Raw genomic sequence first — 14,365 nt, forward strand, 5'->3', positions numbered from 1 at the left:
AGCCATGGAAGTTTGTAAAACCTTGGTGCAGCCAAGTGTGGAGGGCAGAAAGCCAATTCAGGCACGGGCAGGCTGGGGAGCGGGGCTGGAAAAAGGGAGGGATTGTTCTTTGTTCCGCCTCTCCTGCGAAGCTCCAGCTGGAAATTAAGGCTCAGACTGCAGCTCTTCCCTCTGAGCAAACTGGGAGGTGCTGGATTCCCCACTGGGCTGGGAGCTGATGAATAAATGGTGTTTTGGAGGCTCATTAAGGCAGGGAAATAACGAGTGAGTCTCCAGCCAGTGGGAGAAATACAATTTCCTAAAGAAACAGGAATTTCTCTCAGTACGTCCATAAGATCCAGCAGGATTTTCCATTTGTCCTGACAATGAGAACAGTGGTCCTCAGATAAGCAATGCCACTGAAATGCTTTCATTATATCAAATTTTACCCAGTACTAGGCGAGACATTTTAACTCAATTCTCCCTTAGGTTATTTAAACATTATTTTTCCCTCTCTGAAAACACCCAGCTGTGGAAATACATTCCTGGATCACATCTCAACCTGAGTGCAAACTAAAACTCATAAAATACAATTTTTATTTTTAATAAAATCAATTTATTAAAACCAATTTTAAAAAAACAATTTATCTCTCATTATTTGAATTAGAAGCATGTAAATGTCTTTTTCCACCCCTGCCATGGCAGGGACACCCTCCACTGTCCCAGGCTGCTCCCAGCCCTGCCCAGCCTGGCCTTGGGCACTGCCAGGGATCCAGGGGCAGCTGAGGAGTGTTTATTTTGTGGCAAGTTTGTATTATTTGAGGTAAGGTTGGTTGTGGATTAGGTAAGGTATTAATTATGTGTTTGAATTTTTAATTGGGATTTGTAAAAGCTAAGTTTTGAAGTAGATGAGAACCTGAGACTTTATTATTGTGGGGTTTTTTAATTGTTAGAGTAAGGTGATTTATGGAAGAGGTGAATGGTTTGGATATCTCTTGTTTTATTTTTGTATAAATGTTGTCATTTGTATAAATGTTATCATTTTTGTATAAATGTTATCAGCCACGGCTTTTCTGGGAATTCCATCCCAGCCCCTCCCCACCCTCAGGGCGAAGAATTCCTTCCCAAAATCCCACCCAGCCCTCCCCTCTGGCAGTCTGAAGCCATTCCCTGTGTGCTGTCCCTCCATCCCTTGGAAATCCTCTCTCTCCACCTTTTTCAGGTGTTTAGACAATATTAAATTTGGGAATCCAGGTGTTTAGACAACAATCCAGGTGTTTAGACAATATTAAACTTGGGAAATGTGCTTTGTTCCTCGGTCCTGGGGTGTTTATTCCATCCCCCACCACCTCTCAAACTCTCCTCCCCAAGAAGAGCCTGAGCTGGATTTATTCCAAGGCAGCACTGCAGGAGCCTCACTTCTGTCGCTCCACACCCTGAAAAAACTGATTTTTTCTTTTAAACACCTCACATAATTACATCTTCCAGGTCATTATTTCCGCCTTACAACAAATGCCCCAAGCCGTGTTCCATGCGTTATCCCAGCCCATCGTGGGAACGGGGAAGTTCTGTTCATTTCCAGAGCTCTGGAAAGGTTTTTGGGCTTGTTTTGTTGGGCTCTGACAGCTCAGCAGAGGAGGGGAAAGAGACCCAGGAGCGTTTCTGCAAATTGAGTCTTTAGGGGAAGCATCACCTTGTTGTTGTTGTTGTTGCTGTGTTAGGGATGGGTGGATGTGTGACATTTATTAGACGCTACATTTTTTTTTTTTATAGATAGTTACAATAAAGTTGGATTTGATTGGTTTCTAATTAACACTTTTTATAGTATGGGTTAATTAGGAATAGCACTTTTATTGTAAACATTTTATAAGTAAATAACACGTTTAAAACACTAGTTGTAAAGATTAAGGATTGTTTTAATGATTTTCCTGAGTTTTCTCAAAACTTCTTAGAGTAAGGCTTGGGAAAGTTTATCTGACTCTTTTTTTGACCAGATTTTCAGAATTACCTTACAGGTAATTTTTAGACTGTAGCAGCTCCAAAGGGTTTTTAATTTAGGAAAAGCACTGAGTTTTCTAAAATCTGCACAAGGAAAAGACTCCATGGCAGGAGCACAAATCAATTCCAGCCAGGATGGGTGGGGAGAGCTCAGCTTCTCAAGGCAAAGGAGGGCGTGTTAAAAGAAAATATTTATTTTACATCTTTTCCATCCAAATCCATCAACTCTCTTCCTTTTGTTTTGTTTTCTTGCAATTCTTAAGTTCAATATTGAAAAGGTTTTACTTTTCCAATTTAGTCCTGAACATCAGTTCTGTATTTCTCATTCCCTGAATGCAAAAGAATTCCAGCAAAATACCACTGAAAATGAACTTGGCTTTCAGGGGCTGGCACTGAAATAGAAAAAAAATATAAATATAAATATAAATATAGAAATAATAAATAAATAAATAAATAAAGCTATAAACCATGCAGCGATTTTTAAGGTATTAAATTTTGATTTCCACAATATCACAGGGAATAAAGCCCTACCCTTATCCCTGCTCACTGTAAATTGCCAGGTTTTCATATTTATTTCCCTTTCTTCTGTTTGGTATCTTTTGCATAAAAGACAGAAACGCTTCATCAGTTTTTTAAAAGCCTACATTTAAATTCCTACTCATGGAAACACTTCCTTATCAATTCCCAAGCCCTCCTGACTGCTCACTCTTTAAAATTGATAATTTCACCATTTAGAAAGTATTTATCCATTTTATACCTCTTATCACCCTTTCCCCATACAGAAATAAGTCAGAAAATTGACTGTCACGCCCATTTAGATTCATCTTATGCTTGCTCTGGAAGCAATTTTAGCATTTATCTGTATTTTGTATTAGAATTCCTTTACATCCAGTTGTGGAACATCCAGGGGGAAAGAACAACCCAAAAAGTTCAGCTCAAACATTCTCTACATGCCCTGTATATTCTATATATTAATCATAGAAATAGATATGAACAGTAGAAATTTACACATTTTAATGACTTTTTAGCCTTAATTCTAATGCAAATGTTAAAATTTTTATGGTGAATTAACTAAAAGCATCCTCCACTATATTCTGCTGAACTCTTCCTTAAGAAAAGGACTTTTAAATCAAAGATATTTTTACGATCTTTCTATCATCAGCGTGTTTCAAAATGCCAAAAAAAGGGTTATTAATGAATATTTACACACTGATCTAATAGTCTACAGATAGAAAAAAAATTCAAATAATCTTAATCCCCTTAAAATTTGGCTTTTTGTTGTGCAAGTCAGTGTTGACAACTGGAAATCAACATTAAAAACTGTATTAATTTAATTCCTCTGAATTACTTCAGGTGGGACAAGTGTCAGATCTGACCTCAGACCTTAATTTAGCCAATTAATCACATGTTTGCAGGCATGGCCTGGAATATCCACTGCTTTGCTCCTTCCCTCCCAATTCCTCCCAAAACACGGAGTTTTCCTGGTGCCACAACACCCAGCCAGAGCGAGCACTGAGATCCTGCAGCATTTTTCAATCCTTTCCCATTATTTTTCTTTTATCTCCACACGCTGCAGACAATTCTGATTTTAAACACCTGAGTGTTCCAGTAAACTGCTGGGAGTGGGGAATTCCCTCAGGTTGTGTAAGTTTTCCCTAAATTTAAATTTAAAAAAGAGTGGATTTGGATATTTCAGTAAGCACCCAGTTCCACACAGCTGAACGACTGAGCAGCCCAGATTTAAATAAACTCCATTTTCCTTGCATTTCCCAACCTGCAGGACACATCTGGCTCTGCTAATGAAGGGCCAAGAGATTTCAGCAGCAAGGTCAGATTTCAATTAATTCTCCTTGTTCGCTGTCTGAAGCTTGCTCACTTACAAGCCTTGACAGATCAAATACTAAAATATTACCTGAATTATTAAAGTTTCCCCCCCCCACCACCAGTGATGACTGCAGCACAAAAGCTGCACGTTACCAAAAGCTCTCCTCACAATTTGCTGGTTTTAATCAACTTCTCCTGGCTTTGCTGCTTGATTTCTGAAGTGATCAGGTAATTTTTTTATTATAAAGGAGGTGTTTAGATATTGAATTTCCACACAAGGAAAATTTTTCCCATCCCTGGAAGTGTCCAAAGCCAGGCTGGAGCAACCTGGGGCAGTGGAAGGTGCCATGGCAGGGGTGGGACAGGATGGCAACCCCAAATAACCTCAAAAAAGCCCCCCAAAAACTCAGTGATTTTATGAATCAGGGTTTTTCTGGTGACATTTAGAGCTCCCAGTGAATATTTTTGTCTCTACGCTCGTTGGCAGGTGTTGCTTTGCTCGTGTGAGAACAAACAGGACACAAAGCAGAACAACAAGATCCATAAAGAACTCCATAAATCCAAAGGAATGGGATTTATCCATAAAGAAATCCATAAATCCAAAGGAATTGGATTTATCCAGAAGAAATCCACAAATCCAAGAACTTCTGCTAATGGAAAGCACCTGGCAACACATTTTCAGTCCTAAAACCACCCGAGAGCTGATTCTCACACAAGGAATCACAGCACTGGAACAGCAACAAAAATCCCTGTGAACTCTTCCCAAAGCTGCAAATCCATTTACAGCCACGCAACGAAGCAAGAATTCCCACTGAATTCACCACATTGGGATATTTACCCCCAAAAAATCCATTATCTAATCACTTCTTGTGGGCCAGCAGGGATTTCAGCTGGGTGTGGCACCAGAGAAATGCCCTGGCACCCCTGAGCCACTTTGGGCTGTGACTTCCGACAGAAATGCAAGAATTTGACACAAATTCTGCAAGCATTTGACACAAATTCTGCAAGCTGTCACCGGGGAAGACAAACCCACAAAAGCAGCTCAGATATTTTGGGCTACAACTGCCACAAGAAGTTTTGGATTCTGATTCCTGAGGGCTGGGGACAAAGCGGGGTAGGGACAAGAGGAGCTTTGCTGGTGCCACATCAAACCCCAAACGTGGGATTTTTCTGCTAATTCCTTTGTGTTTTCCCCTCAAAATCAGGCTTAGAGTTGAGAGCTGGAGGAATTTGACTTTTTTTTTTTTTTTCCCTTGTAATAAGTGATTCGTGCAATAAAGCTGTGGGGAAGTGGAACTTGTCAGCGTGTTAAATGCATTTGTCTGCAGGAATAAAATAAACTACACGTGTGCAACTGATGGGATTGGAGGCTGAAATTCCCTGTGATTCAAACTCTAATTTATCACTAGTTTTTCTTTAATCCACTCAAGCTTTACCAGTTAACGCTGCATAATAATTTCATTTGAAATGGAAATGAAAGAGAAGGCTTTGCAAACAAACATTGAACATTATTTAAATCAGTGCATTCCAGCCTTGCAGCAACAATTCCAGTGATTTACTGAACAGGACACAGCTGAAAAGTGCCAAGAATTTGGCAAAAAAAAAAAAAAAAACATATGTGTGTGTGTGTGTGTGTATATATGATATATTTGACATTTAAGTATTGGTGGCCAGAGTACACCCAGCACTTCAAATATATATTTTAGGAGATGTATTAATTTAAAATAACTCCACAGAGCAGTGTGAGGTTGGTTCTTTTGGGGTTTTTCTTCTCTCCAACCAGCCTTGGAAACACCACTACAGTGGGAGGAGAAATAGATTTATGAGCTGTTAAACCAAGCAGATTTGATTTGATTATTTTATTTTATTTTATTTTATTTTATTTTATTTTATTGGCACTCTGACTGCCAGTGAGGAAACTCCTCTGTGGTTTACAGGCACAGATTTGATTGTTTCTCAGAGTACACAAAAAGGAGAAAAGGAAAACTTTGCATGAGATTATGGATCTAGGATTTTTTTTTCCCTGGTAAATTATGGGTTTATATAAAATCCCTTAATATTTACCAAGATAAGATTTTCAATTTACTCAAACAATTTGCTTTTTTAATCTATTTTTACATAAATAATCTATTTTTGCAGCCTGTATATGTCCTAGAAAATATGGAACACTCTGTATTTTCAAATTCCAAGGGCTGAGGCTTCAAAATTATCTAAAACCATTTAGGAACACAGCTATGGAAATATGGAATATTCCTTACATGGAACCACTTTGGGAAGGGTGAATTTACCACAGATTATATTCGATCCAAAGCCAGTGAATCTTTTAGGATCTTTAGAGGATTCTGATTTTTGCCAGACTTTGTGCAAGACTCCCCAACATTAACCCTCTTCCTTCTTGTTAAACAAAGTCCCTGAAATGAATCATTTGGAAGAATTTCCTGGTGTTGAAAAAGCAAATTTCTGCTGGCAGACAACCAGTGGTTACCAAAATTTGAGCTAATTTAAAGCTGTTTCTTGCAATGCTTAATTTAAATTCTTTCTTTTCCTCCTAACGATACCCTTAATTAGCTGAATAATAAACACCTTCATCACAGTACCCACATTCCATTTCAGCTTTAGTGCTGAGATTTGATTTTAAATTCATAAATGAATAACCTGCTGTTAAAAGTGACAGCTTGAGAGCACTGTAAATTCTTGTTCACCCCACTTAAAAAAAAAAATAATAATTTACAAACAAGAGATCTCTCCCCCAAAATCACATCGCTGTGCTTTAACCTCATCCTGAAGCCTGCAATAACAACAAGAATTTAATTGAAATTAATCTACTTTTCTGAGGCTCTGGCTTGCATTTGTGAAGGTGCTTTTGAATAAATTCTGTGCTTCCCTGTCAAACTGGCTTTAGTGGCACAGAGCAGATTTGGATGTCTGAGCTGGAGGTGAGTCTGTCACAGTTTCTTACCAGGTGGAAAGATTTTTCCCTCTGTAAAACCACATTTCCTTCACTTTTTAAGATGGGAAATTGGAAATTTCTCTGCTGGGGAAAACTTACACAGTCCTATGTCTATATAATATATATAATAGGTGTCTTTTGTCTGTATAATTAGACAAAAAAAAAGTCTGTATTGTGAGACACAAAGTTAAAAGTAAAAATGATTTAAGTATTATTTCTTAATTCAATAGTTTAGCCTTAAAAGATCTTGAAAAAAAAAAAAGAAAATTAACTATTTTGTAACTTATTAGTAAAATACTGTAAAGCACATTACTTATAAAGCTACAATATAAATTTAACAAATAGTAAAACTCATTACTTAGAAAACTATAATATAATTTTTTAAAATAGTAAAACTCATTACTTATAGAACCATAATATAAATTAAAAACATAAATAAATATTTGAACTCAAACTCAAAGTACTATCTTAAACACTTTTCAATTCTGGCTGTAAAACCTAAATGAGAAAAGTGAGGAATTTCTTTTCCTCTGCCAGTCCCAGTGGTGCCCACGTGGCTGAGCTTGAGCTGAGATTTCCACTCCAGCTAACGGCCCCTGGACCAACATTCACAAAGCATTTGCATTGCACTCAGTGTGCTGCTGAATCCCCATTAAATCCACGTTCAGGCACAGGTTTCTAATCCCTCAGCCGTGGTAGCAGAAAGGAAACACCCAGAGAGAGATTCGGGGTGCTCGAATTCCTCACTCCCCTGGCTCCGTTCAGCTCACCTGGCCTCTGTCCTGGCAAAAAAAAAAAAAAAGCTTAAACAAAAAAAGGCAGGAGCTACTTGGAAGTGAAACCCTTCAGCTCCTTTCATTTCCACACCAAGTCTAAAGTCTCTCCTCCAAGGTTTATGAGGATTAAGAATTCCAGGATATCCAACAAATTCATGCCACGCACCAGCGGCTTAATCCCAAAGCTGCAGGAAATATTTTTAAGTGGCAAATCAATCTGTTTAAGGAGCAATCTTTTGAGCAGGAAACGTGAACTCGAGGGTTAACCAAGGAAGCTGCAGGTTCCAGGGGGATGTCAGGAATTCCCTGGGAAGGTGGTGAACTCCTCTTTGCCAAGGCTCTCTCAAAAACTCACCCCGTGCTGCTCCTGCCTTCTGGAAATGCCTTCCCGATTTTAGCACTGCTGCACACAGATTGTTTCCCACCAAGCCAAACCTGACCAGCAGCTGATGACAAAGCTGAGCTCCTTAAAGATTTACACAGGAAAAACCAAACTAAAACAAGTGCAGAACATCCCAGTGCTCTCTTCCACTGCAGGTGCATTCCTGATCATTTTGCTTATTATGAGTGTAAGGTCAGAAATTAACCTATATTATGTATATTCTAGTATTTATAGTAACTTATATTATTTCTATAAACATTTATTAATTTTAACATTATATTTACTATCATATTAAAATTATTATATTGTATTAAAATATTATATTAAATATAATGTTTAATTTTAATATTATATAATATAATATTTGTGTTGCTTTGTGTATTTATATTAATTAATATTATTTCTATAATTCTCAGTTATTAATAATTGACATTTTGAGGACATCTTGGAAAATGGGTCACCAGATTTAACCAACAACCTCGAGGGTTTTTCTGCCCCTGTCCTTTTGGTGAGCAAATTTCCAAGTGTTTGAGCACATTTCACCCTCCCCGTGCCACGTGGGTGATGGCCCAGCAGCGCCAGCTCCAGCTCTTCCTGCAGGAAATTTGGTTCATAAATAACTTCAGAGCATAAGGACATTAAAATCATTGGTGTTTACATGGAAAGTAATTGAATATCAATCAAAACACACTGGCAACCTCCTGACAGCTCCAGTTCTGCTGTAATTCATTGAATTAATCAAGGCTTGACACTGTGAGATGTTATTGCAAAGGCTGAGGAAGGGGCAGGAAATTACAAAGTTAAGGGGAAAAAAAAAAACAATATAATATTTTTTTTTCTTTACTTCACTGTACGTGAAACTTTCCAGTGGAGGAGAATAAGGCCATGAAAATGCTGCCATAGTTCAGACTCAGCTAATTTATCTTTCAGCAAAAAAAATCCACTAAAATGATGGTGAAAGTGTTGTTTCAGGTGTGTCTTGATTTAATCACAACAAAAATGACATTATGGCACCTGCACATCCTTGGAGCACACCTGTGTTACCTCCTCTGAGTCTTAGATGTGTCTCTCACTCCTTAACGAGGGGAAGGACCAAATTAACTGTATTATATGAATATTCCTCTGTTTCTGAAAATTAGCAAGGGAATCCAGTGTCCCCTGTAGTGCAGACTGAAATCATCAATTCTCACTGGCTGCAGGAGAACTTTGGAAGACACAACCAGGACAAGGTTTACAAAAATTCCAACAAACGCCACTTGGTTTTGATCAGCCAAAGAAGAATTCCAGCCACAGAATTCTACATTTCAAAACCCCACTCGGGGCAGCGCGGCGTGCGGGTGATCCCTGAGTTTCTGCTTTATTCCTAAACCCTGGGGCACAGGGTCAGGGGGGTGGGCAAATCTCCACCTCTGTGCAGGGATTCACAGGATTTCTACTGCACAGCCGGGCAGAAAGAGCTAGAACTGGTTTTTGCACGTCAGCAAGATAACATCCCACCTTCTGTCATCTCTGTTCCCCCCAGAGATTGCCCAGCACTGGCTGGTGGAGCTGCTCCAGGAATTCCTGCTGCACAATCCCAGCCCCGTGCTCAGGAGCAGCTGCAGAGCCCTGGAAGCACAGCACCACATTCCATCACGCAAATGAGTGTTCAGTGCAGCTTATGATGAGTGTAAGGTCAGAAATTAATCTATAGTATTGATATTCCATTATTTATAGTAGCTTATATTATTTATATAAACGATTGTTTATTAAATTTAATACCATATAATATTATATTTATATTAATTTCTGTTTTTATATTAATTATTATTATTTCTATTATTGTCAATTATTAATAATTGACATTTGGATGACATCTTGGAAAATGGGTCACCAGATTTAACCATGTTCGGCCTCATTCTCAAGGCCTAAATTAACATTTGCAAGGCTCTCCCTGGGGTGGGGTTTTCAGGAAAAAGGAGGAATTGCCTGGACCTGGCTGGGCACTGAGGGCCCATAAAGCAGAGAGCCCTTGAAGGGTCAGTGTGGGATCATTGCTGGAATTATTCTGAGCATTGCTCAGCTCAGTGCAGCTAGAGCCTGTCCTTAAAAGAAAAGAGACACTTAGGAGCACAGACAGGCACCTGGATAATCCAAATAATCTTCACTGCACTGGTGCAGACATGCCAACACCACAGAGGACGTTTTCCTGCTGAGGTTGCTCCTGCTCTGAAGCGCTGAGGAAAAGCTCTGCTGTGGAGAACACGTGCAGAAAACCACAGGATATTCTTCCCTGCTCCGTCTCCCCTCTGCTCTTGCCGCACGAACAGGAGCAGGTGAGCTCAGACCATGTGCTGAGGAGGTGCCAGCAGCTCGGGCAGCAGGAGGGGAACTCTGCCACGGGCTCTCTGCTCTCTAAATGACCTTCCTGAGAAAGGCTGGTGCTGCAGGCACATTCTTCTCCCTCTCAGGATTTTTTCATAGAGCAGCACAGAGAGAGAGGAAAGAGAAAACAATTTCTGTTTCTGCTCCTTGTTTTCCCCATGTGGAATGTGTTTGGAGAATTGTTTACCTGGGGTCATTGCTTGGTTGGATTCTGGTGAGGATTGTTTGAGCCTGGTGGCCAATCCAACCCAATCCAACCCAATCCAATCCAACCCAACCCAATCCAACCCAATCCAACCCAACCCAACCCAATCCAACCCAATCCAATCCAATCCAATCCAATCCAATCCAATCCAATCCAATCCAACCCAATCCAACCCAATCCAATCCAACCCAATCCAACCCAATCCAATCCAATCCAATCCAATCCAATCCAACCCAATCCAATCCAATCCAACCCACCTGTGGCTGGGCTCTCAGAGAGGGGCACGAGTTGTGAGGAGTTAGATTTGGTAGCTAGAAAAGTAGGTTTGTAGTTTTAGTGTCTCCTTTAAATAGTCTATTAATGTGTTATAGCATTATGTAGACTGACTATTATATATTATATAGTTATATATATTATTATATATTATCAGTTATAATAAAGAAATCATTCAGCCTCCTGAGCTGGAGTCACACATCAGCATTTCTTCCCCCCGGGTTCACCTGCAGTTACAATAGGCTGGCACCCCCCAGCAGCTCCAGCCCTCTGCTCTCCTTGCTGTTTTCTGACACCCTGCATCGAGAGAAAGGGCAAAAAACAGCCAAGCAGGTTTCAGTTTCTGAAAAGGAAGAGATTTAAAGATCATTTCAGCTGGCAAAGCGCCACAGATGCTCAGGAAACAAAGAAAGCAGGATATTTTAATCCTCACACTCTATTCCCACATCAAGCAGCAAGGAATATAAATACCTTCTCCTCAAAGGTTCTGGCAGAAGATATTATTTTACTCCACTTAGAGTTGTTTTAAAAAATGAGCTTGGTGAGCAGATGTTGAATTTAGCCCTGTGGAAAATGAAGTCTGCTTTTCATCCACAGGACAAATCCAGGCACTCTAAAATCAGAGCTGACAAATCTCCCCTGAAGTTCCTCTGCTCTTCAGTGCCTTTTGTTGCGCCCATCATTATGATCCAAATTAGATTTTTCCAGTCCTCCTCCCATTTGCTCAGCAGGTGGGAACACCACGTGCCTGATTTTTAAATATGCTTTTCCCCCTCTTTATTAGAAACAGTGAATTTTATACTCGAAGGAGGAAGAAAACACCTGCAATAAGTCTTCAGCTGTGTGGAAATCATTTGTTCTGCAGTCCTGGTGTCCAGAAAGTGTCCTGCTTTTACCTCATGAAAAGTTCAAATTGTGGACAAGTCAGAAAGCAAGTATTTTGTAAAAAGAAGCCATTTAGATATTTAGGGAGCTGTGAACTTGGGGAAGAATTCTGGCTGGGGAATTGCAACACCAGCACTGGGGCAGGAGGGAAGGGGGGGGGTCTCTGGCAATTGATGCTGGATTTCCCTTTTTCCTCCAGCCAGGAGGAGCCTGGAAAAACTGGGATAAGCACAGCCCATCCTGGGCCTCCTCTGCCCGTGTTTTCCACAGCAGTGCTTTGGAATACCAGGAGTTTTGGAGGCAGAAATCCAGGAGATGTCCAGGTCTGGAGGGATATTCCAGACCAAAACTTTCTCATGAGCTGCCTCCTGCTGTGAGAAATTGCATTCACTGCCCCTGATGGCTTTGTCCACCTGATATTGTCACTTTAAACACCCAGGTCTTGAGTCCCCTTTTAATACCCTGAATTAAAACCCATATTAGGATTTTAATATTAGCAAATATTTTAATATTAGCAAATCTTCCCCTCACCGGGGTGGCAGTGGCTCCTCCAGGTCCTGATTTCCTAGGAGTTAATTAGTGCATGACTCAGGCTAAATCAGATTGGAAATTTCCTGGGGGGGTTTAGATTTGGGTTAAACCTCCACGTGCACATCATTTAGAGATCTTTGGTGCACCAAGCATAAAACAAAGAGCAGAGGAAGGCTGAGCAGGGCTGGGCAGAACCTCGAAGTGGTGAAAGGCAGAGAACAGGGCACAGGAGGTGTTTTCAGGAGCTCGTTCTCATCTCCAGCTCACCCACAGACAGGGCAGTGATATTTAATACCTCAAACCTCAATAATACGTTCAGCAGCAATTCCTAAAAGAAGAAATGGCTTTTTCTGCAGCAACAATAAAGGCAGATCTCTTGGGAAAGCGGGAATAAAATGGTTTTGTTTGTCTAAAATATGAGCTGTGAAAATAAATAGCTGCTCCATACAGAAAATGCCATTCAAATAGAACCCTGCACTTTCCTTTTGATAGGATATTAAACATGACACTGGCACTGTCTGAGATCCCTGCCCAGCTCCCATTACCCCACAGACACCTCTTGCTCATACACATTTTATTTTAGCAGTCCTCACATGCAAGATGAGTCTGTTCCTGCCTTGTCATTAATTACTGCTACACATTTGCACAGCTCCAGAGCCTCCCCAGGGGAAAGGCTCCTCTACATATTTAAGAAGTCGATTTATGTGTGCTTATGCAGATGGACCCTCTGGAATCATTTATATTTTGTTGGGACGGTTGCTCAGTCAAACGCATCTGAGTGGCTTTTGTTTTCTCCAGTGCAAGAACAACATCCACAAAGTCAGAGGCACAGAAATAAACACAAAATAAAGTGGCACTCCCTGGGAGCTCGAGGGCTGCCTTCAGTAGTGCAGGTATTCAGCACTGAAATAGGAATCACTCAGATCTGTTATTTCAATCTGCTTCCCAAAAGCTGGAGCAGATTGCTGCTTTGCCTGCTTTGAGCAGTGATGAGAGTGAGAGAGCTCCAGGGTAAGGGGCCTTTACTCCTTCCCTGCTCTAATCCTGCACAGGTAATTACTTCAGAGCCCTGCCCCGATCCAAAGCACGCTGAAATTGGTGCAGCCCTGCTGAACTCGCCTGCCTCCCTGCACTGGGGCTGCCTAAGGAGTGGAACTAATACAGTTTAAGGGTGCATAATTCCCATTCATGTCAGAAAGGAGAGGATTCCTGTGGAGATCAGCATCTCCTGATTGCATGGCTAATCACTGCCTCCCCGCTCCACAGGCGAGGCAAATAAACATTTTTCCTGGGAGTGAATAAATTCAAAGGTGACAGCTGAAGTGATGGAAGTTAATGGGGAGAGCAGCATTTCAGTGGGAGGAGTGATAAATAAATCCTGAGCTCTCAGGACACTTCACCAAACCTGGGGGACAAGGCTCTGCCCTGCCCAGAGCATCCCCACAGAGAGGAGCAGGTTACCCCAAAACCAAACAAACTGAAAGGAAAAAAAGGGGGAAATCCTGCTTGGAGTGAGAAAGATCTCTGGAATGGGCAGGGCTCTGCCTCAGCTCCTTCCTGCACCCTCGGGGTCCCAGAACTCTGGTGCACAGTGGAAGAGTCAGCACCTCCTGCCTTGCTCAGGGGGGACACAGGGAATTTCACCATCTGCTAGGATGCTTTGGAGCTCACAGGAAAGGGATCAGCAACAGGGAGAATACCTGGGCAAGCAATTCTGCACCTTGCATATGGGGAAAATAAATTTGTGTGCATTGGCAGGACAGCCTGGGGTCTGTTCTTCTGATTAAGGATGGTACTGCCCTCCAAGTTTTACTTTCCAGAAGCATTTCAATGGCTCCATGATGGAAAACGAGTGGAGAGTGGATGGTGAGAACGGTGCCAACATAATCCCTAAACAGACCAGAGAGGTGAGAGCCTTACCTGAGAGCATCCAGCTGCCAAAATCAGAAATCACCTCTCATGTTAAACCCCACTTTCTCAGCTTTAAACAGTTCTCTCGCCTTGGTTAATCAGAGAATCAGAATCATCTGCTTTTAGTTTTTGGTCTCAGCACTTTTTTTTTTTTTTTCATTTTTCCTTCCCTGTTCACAGCCACAACTTAACATCTATTTTAACCACAGCTACATCCCCCTGCCAAGAAGAAATGAAGTAGCAGCTGGTTTTAGGTATCAGCAATTTGCTGGCTCCAGAGCAGTATC

This window comes from Vidua macroura, chromosome 17 (genome assembly GCF_024509145.1).
Source record: "Vidua macroura isolate BioBank_ID:100142 chromosome 17, ASM2450914v1, whole genome shotgun sequence".
Taxonomy (NCBI): domain Eukaryota; kingdom Metazoa; phylum Chordata; class Aves; order Passeriformes; family Viduidae; genus Vidua; species Vidua macroura.